Below are 6246 nucleotides of genomic sequence, written 5' to 3'. Positions count from 1 at the left end.
GGAAAGATACTCCTTTATCCCCCTAAGCTTGTTAATATAGCTGCTGTATAGTTGAAGGTTTTGTGTAGGTTTGGTTAGAAAAACTTGTCTTTACTGAGGCTCTGTATCTGTTTCTGTCACTACAGACCTTTTTCCCCTTTGGAGAGTTTTTTGTTGGTAAGATTTGTCCTCTTTCCTGGTCCCTAAACAAATGGTTTAGGAATGTTCTCTTCAATATGTAGCAGCAGGTCCTGGGTGCAGTTCTGCACTATGTGCATATATGTACATCTCAAACCTGGGTGAAGCCAGTATGCTGTTCTTGATCACACAGGCAAGCTAAAACCTGGACAACTGAAATAAAACAGGAAGTTTCTAGTATGAAAAAAACTTGACCCAGAACCTAGTAATTGTCTGCATGGTGTCACTTTGTAATAGTCTCTAATTTTATCTCTACTTTTCACAAAACTATCATGTATCTTTGCCAGATATATGTCAAGTGTAATGACTGTTTTTAATAAAAGGAGCAAAAGCTACTATCAAACTCTGTTTTGTGTTTATATTTTTAGCTAAAAACAAATACTGTTTCCTAGAAGTCACTTACTAGAATGTTATTTTTAAACAGGACTTTTTATTGCAATCTTTCCTTGTTTTAAAAATGAGTTGTATTCTAATCCGTAGAGAATGAGCAGAGTCATTTGTAGACCAGAATAAGAAGTCTGAAACAAAATGGCAACCATAGTCTCAGGGCTAATGAGAGAAGCAGATTTGACTTCTCTTTTTATCACATTTCAGAAGTTAGAGTGAAATTCAACAAGTATTTCCCAAATATATCTGATATAGCACATGTCTCTGGTAGGAGTTTGCTTTTTCATCTGCATCACTGCTGGAGTCTGAAATTGTGCTGTCTTTATTATAGTTATAATCTTTTAAAAATAAATAGATAAAATATATACATGTAATCTTAAAAAAAGAAAAACTGCTTTGAAGGTTTTTTAAGGTTTGTCATATCTGGAAAGCAATGTTAGGAGTGAGTAAGTTAGAGCTAAATTTCTCTACCAGTTTCATGCAGTGCAGGGTTCATAGCTCATAATTTAGTTTTTCATGGACAAAAATCTTTTTGCTGCTGGAAATGCTTTCTACTTCCTGTTATCCTAAATATTGCAACAGTTGTTTTCAGAATTAGAGAACTGGTGCTTGTCAAGATCACAGCTCCTTCAAGGTGACTAATTTAAAAGATACTGTGAAAAATGTTACTTTCCTGTTTGAACAGTGTTTGGAGAACTAAGTCTAAACTGTGAATGGCGTTTTCTTAATGCTTTGCATCTGGGTTGCTTATTTTCTCAGGCTTTTGGTCAGCCACACCTGGCCTCAGTTGCCTTTCCTTACTTATCCTTTCCAGTCTGTACCGGATGCTTTTGTTTTGCTGTTCAGTTTTGGTTCATGGCTCCTTACTGTTCCATCTGTTCTTGCCCAGTAGAAGGGTACCATGACTTGCAGAAAAAACTAAGGCAAAGCAAGCCAAAATTAAGTGTTCATAGGTTCTTTTTCTTATTTCCCAAGTTTACTTTTATCTTGAATAGAGAATGGGAATCCAAAGACTGAGGAATCCTGCATTTATAAGTTATATTCTGAGTTGGATACAGCAAGTACTGCAGTAGTGGTATAGAAGAGTTAAGCAGCTTGTGTGACCAAACAGGTAAATGCCAAAATTCTGATTTAGGCCTGGCTTTCAAACCTTGTATTTATATCCTAGCCTGTCAACTATGTCTTCATCAATGCAGTGAAATATCATTCATTCTATAGAGAATATTGTAGTAGCAAATAACCCAAACTCTTCAGCTGAGTATGTTTTTAATGGGGACAGAGCTTTGTGATATTGTAGGAGGCTTCTTCCAAGAATTTCAGAACACTTTTCATATCCCCTGTCTCAAAATAAAACTTTTACTCCTAGACCAGTTAAAAACATTGTGGTGCCAGTTGCTGCCCTCCTTTTACTTTTTGGTCCCCACTTTGTCCATGTTCAATGTGGCATGATTACTCAGCTACTTGAAATCCCACTCTTGACTTAAGCATTGTCCTCTTTTCCTAATGCATGGTCTGATCAGTTCCAGTAAAATCTGTCTAATGTTGATTTACTGCTTATAGATCTGGGCAGTCAGTGCAGTTTTAAATGTAATTACATTATTTAAACTTTAGCAAAATAGAAGTTCCCTGAATAGATTCTGTGCCAAGCAGCCTTATGATATTCTTGGTCTCTCAATCACTCAGATATAATCGTTTTCTAAAATTTATTTTTCCAACTTTGAAAGTAGGTATATGGTTTCATTGCAGTACTCTAATATGCTAATTAGGGATATTTAATTACACACTCCAAAGCTGGCCTCTCTGCTTTTTCACTTTCAATCCACTCCATTTATCATCTACAGCACATTCCTATCTCTCCATTTAGTCCCAAATGGTTCTAAATCTCCATTTCTTCAGGTATCATCAGTCTAAATAATCCTGTATAATTGACAACTTTGTCAGTAACTGGCAGTGGCAATTTACCAGAAAGCACAGTTTAATATCTTCCTTCTTTCAGCCTCCAGGAAGACAGATCCACCCGATCTTTCTGCTCATTTCTTCACATCTTGCTCTGTGTTTCCCCTCTCGTACTGTTCATTTGCATATGTAAATCTTCAAGCGGCTGAGTCCCTTTTCAATTTTTTATTTATTTATTTTTATTTCAGCCTACTAGATTCCCCTTTTAAAGTTTTCAGTCATTATTGTCAGGAGGATGATTCATTGCTATATTATCTTTTATAAAAATGTGTTCCCCTGTCTCCTGCTGGGAGCACGGTGCTTTGCCCACGGGTGAAGCCTGTCTTGGTTATTACACTCTGGGAAGGCTGCTGCATTTGTGGCAAAATGCTGTTAATGTAACCAAGGCACAATAAACAGTCCAAAAAGTTCTGAAGAAATTACGTACTTGCCTGAAAGGGTGAGTCTGATACTTCTCTAAGGTACTGGGAATTAATTTCTTCCTGGTCCTTTATATATTAGCTTTTCAAGTAATTGTTAGTGAACCATGAAGAATTTTGCTTTCCTCTATAAATGCTGTGTTTGGTTTTTTTGTATTGTTTCAAGAGCTGGGGAAGTTAGAGTGATGAAGTCATCTCCCTTACCATCTCACTACAGCTCAAGGCTCAGTTTTTTTAAATATTATTTAAATAACATTTTGAGTTTCCAAGTCTGAAGTAAGGCAGGTGGAAAACATTTAGTATCAGTTTAGCAGTGGGTCACCATGGAAAAACCCTGTAAGGAGAACAGTTAACTTGGGAAGAAAAGGATGCTGGAATGAACAGCAGAGGGGTTACAAATTGTAGTTCTGGGGTGATGGTCATTAAGTTGGCTTTTTGCTGTTCCCTACTACATGTGCAGTACACAGGGGAAGGGCTGCAGCCTGATGTTCCTTTTTCCAGCTTCATTCTGTAGCGTTTTGCAAACCAGGGTGCATCGAGGTGTAATTTATAAAAAATATCAAAGCTGTCAGTACATGTTAGGACATTCTTGGTGCCCATCTGTCTGAAAGGGGTGTTCACAAGTGGCATTGTATAAAACAAGCTATTTCTATGGAAGCTTTTTTTTTTTAATAGCTTGTTTTAAAATCTGCTAAGTTTTCTTCTTCTTTTCTGATGTTCAGAAGGTCTGTGGAGTCACATTTGGTAGCAATATCACCACACGTGCTCAGCTCAAGCAGCCACCTTCCTGACTTCTCTGAGCCCTAGGTTCTTTTGCTCTCTGTCTGCCTCTCACCTTCAGTTTGCTGCTACTGTTTCAGGTAAGTGCCCTCCAGCAGGACCAGGCTCTCTGGGTTTGTTTGTGCTCTTCATCTGTCACATCAGCATTGTTGCTGAGCTTATCTCCTTAGATGCTATTGCATTTCTTTTCTGTTTCTTGGGCCTGACAGCTCTTTGAGATGCTTTCATTGTGGAAGGGGGGAAAAAAGGCCTTGTGATACAATCTTTGCAATCAGAGGGCAAACCCGTCTCTTCCAGTGAGGCCCTGTAGCAGCTCTTCGTAGCCTCCTGGCATTTGTCCTTTAATGTCTCTTTTTATCTTCAGTCGATCTGACAGAAATCAGCCAGCACATCTGTGAGGTCGTGTTCATGGGAGGGGGAACGATTGCTGTTAGCTGCTAGGATGCACTTCTGAACAGGCAATTTTCTTTGGTTTCTTAGCTGGCTTTTTACAAGGAAGTGCAGTCTGTTTCTGATGAACCTGACAGGTTTATGTTTTGGGGTTGCATTTTTTCTTTTTGGTTCAAAAACCTGATCAAGCTTATCACAAGCTGAATAGAAATGCTAATAGATAGAGTGGCTCAGCCAGGCAAATGGCACTTGGCTAATTTTGCTTAATGAGAATGTCTGATTCCGCTCAGTCACTTCCTTGCTGAGTTCAGGTTCAGCTACTAAAGCAAACCCAGGAGATTTTTGTTAAATAATTTTAAAATATTTTCAGCTTATTATGATGTTCTCAAACTATATGACTTGTTTGCTGTGACTGCTACAATCTTTGCAATCAGAGGGCAAACCCGTCTCTTCCAGTGAGGCCCTGTAGCAGCTCTTCGTAGCCTCCTGGCATTTGTCCTTTAATGTCTCTTTTTATCTTCAGTCGATCTGACAGAAATCAGCCAGCACATCTGTGAGGTCGTGTTCATGGGAGGGGGAACGATTGCTGTTAGCTGCTAGGATGCACTTCTGAACAGGCAATTTTCTTTGGTTTCTTAGCTGGCTTTTTACAAGGAAGTGCAGTCTGTTTCTGATGAACCTGACAGGTTTATGTTTTGGGGTTGCATTTTTTCTTTTTGGTTCAAAAACCTGATCAAGCTTATCACAAGCTGAATAGAAATGCTAATAGATAGAGTGGCTCAGCCAGGCAAATGGCACTTGGCTAATTTTGCTTAATGAGAATGTCTGATTCCGCTCAGTCACTTCCTTGCTGAGTTCAGGTTCAGCTACTAAAGCAAACCCAGGAGATTTTTGTTAAATAATTTTAAAATATTTTCAGCTTATTATGATGTTCTCAAACTATATGACTTGTTTGCTGTGACTGCTGTCAAAATACAAGCTAGATTTTTTTTTTTTTTTTTTTTTCTTTATTAATGCAGTGCCAGGCAATATTTCTGGCAAAAGATTAATGTGAAATCTGAGAACACTAAGTTGACAATAGCTGTGGATGTGTGGTAAGGCCAGCCTTTCAGTAGCCAAATGTCTGTGTGCAAAAGGAGACAAGGTGTTAGATCTAATGAAATACAACTTCTAATAGTCTGAGAAGTGTATAGATCCTAAATCTGCAATAATAAGTGAGGCTGTCAGTGGAGCTGCTGGTACACATGTTACATGCTTAAAGAAATGACACAGAGAACATGTAATACCAGAGCTTGCCATAAGCCCTTCTGCTGCCTTTATAGAGTTGACATTGCAAACCTGAATTTGAAAGTATTTTTTCTCTAATCTTGCTGTAAAATAGATGTCCACAAGAAACAGAAAATTTTCTGCACCACTGTTCATGTCACAGGATTGTGAAGAAAAGTTCCACTAAAGCATGTTTTATGGAAAATGTTGTTTAACAACCTTTTCTAAAGAAAACCTTTGGTTTCTCAGCTGCATGATTCCTGCTCGCTTTGCTGGACCTAACAGGTCTTTTTAACTGGGGAAGGATTTAGTGAACTGCTTCAAGTCTTACACACCTGGGCTTATAAACTTAAATAAGTAATTTCTGTTAGTTCATTTTTGGATTTGAGCTATTTCCTGGCTGGGTTTTAGGCTTAGGCTTGCAGTCATCCAGTGAGAGGTACCTTGATTAGACTCTGAAGAAAAGAACTTGTTTGATTCCTGAGTTTACATACTAAGTAAGCTTCTCCAATCCAAAAATAAAGAAAATAAAATGTGATGAGAGTGGAAGGGAATCATTTACATTAATCAAAGATAATTTATTGGGCTAGGAGCAATTTTACTTGGCTTGTTGGAAATATTTCCTACATGTCCTTCTAAGCTCTGCTGACGGGGAACATGCACAAAATAGAGGGTGTGATAGACTCTAGATATTTTATAGCATCTGCTCTGCTGTTTAGCACTCAAGTCAGAATGAGGAAAAAACTCATGTTTTTGAAGACTGTCAATCTAATAATTTGCAATATAAATATCACAGTGATTTTTTACTTGCAAGCTTTCCAGGTGGGGAAAGGAGGTGGCCCTCCTAGCATGAATCCTGAGCCCTTAAATC

This window comes from Chaetura pelagica, unplaced genomic scaffold (assembly GCF_000747805.2).
Source record: "Chaetura pelagica isolate M959 unplaced genomic scaffold, ChaPel_1.0 scaffold222, whole genome shotgun sequence".
Lineage (NCBI taxonomy): Eukaryota > Metazoa > Chordata > Aves > Apodiformes > Apodidae > Chaetura > Chaetura pelagica.
Note: the sequence above shows the minus strand (reverse complement) of the source record.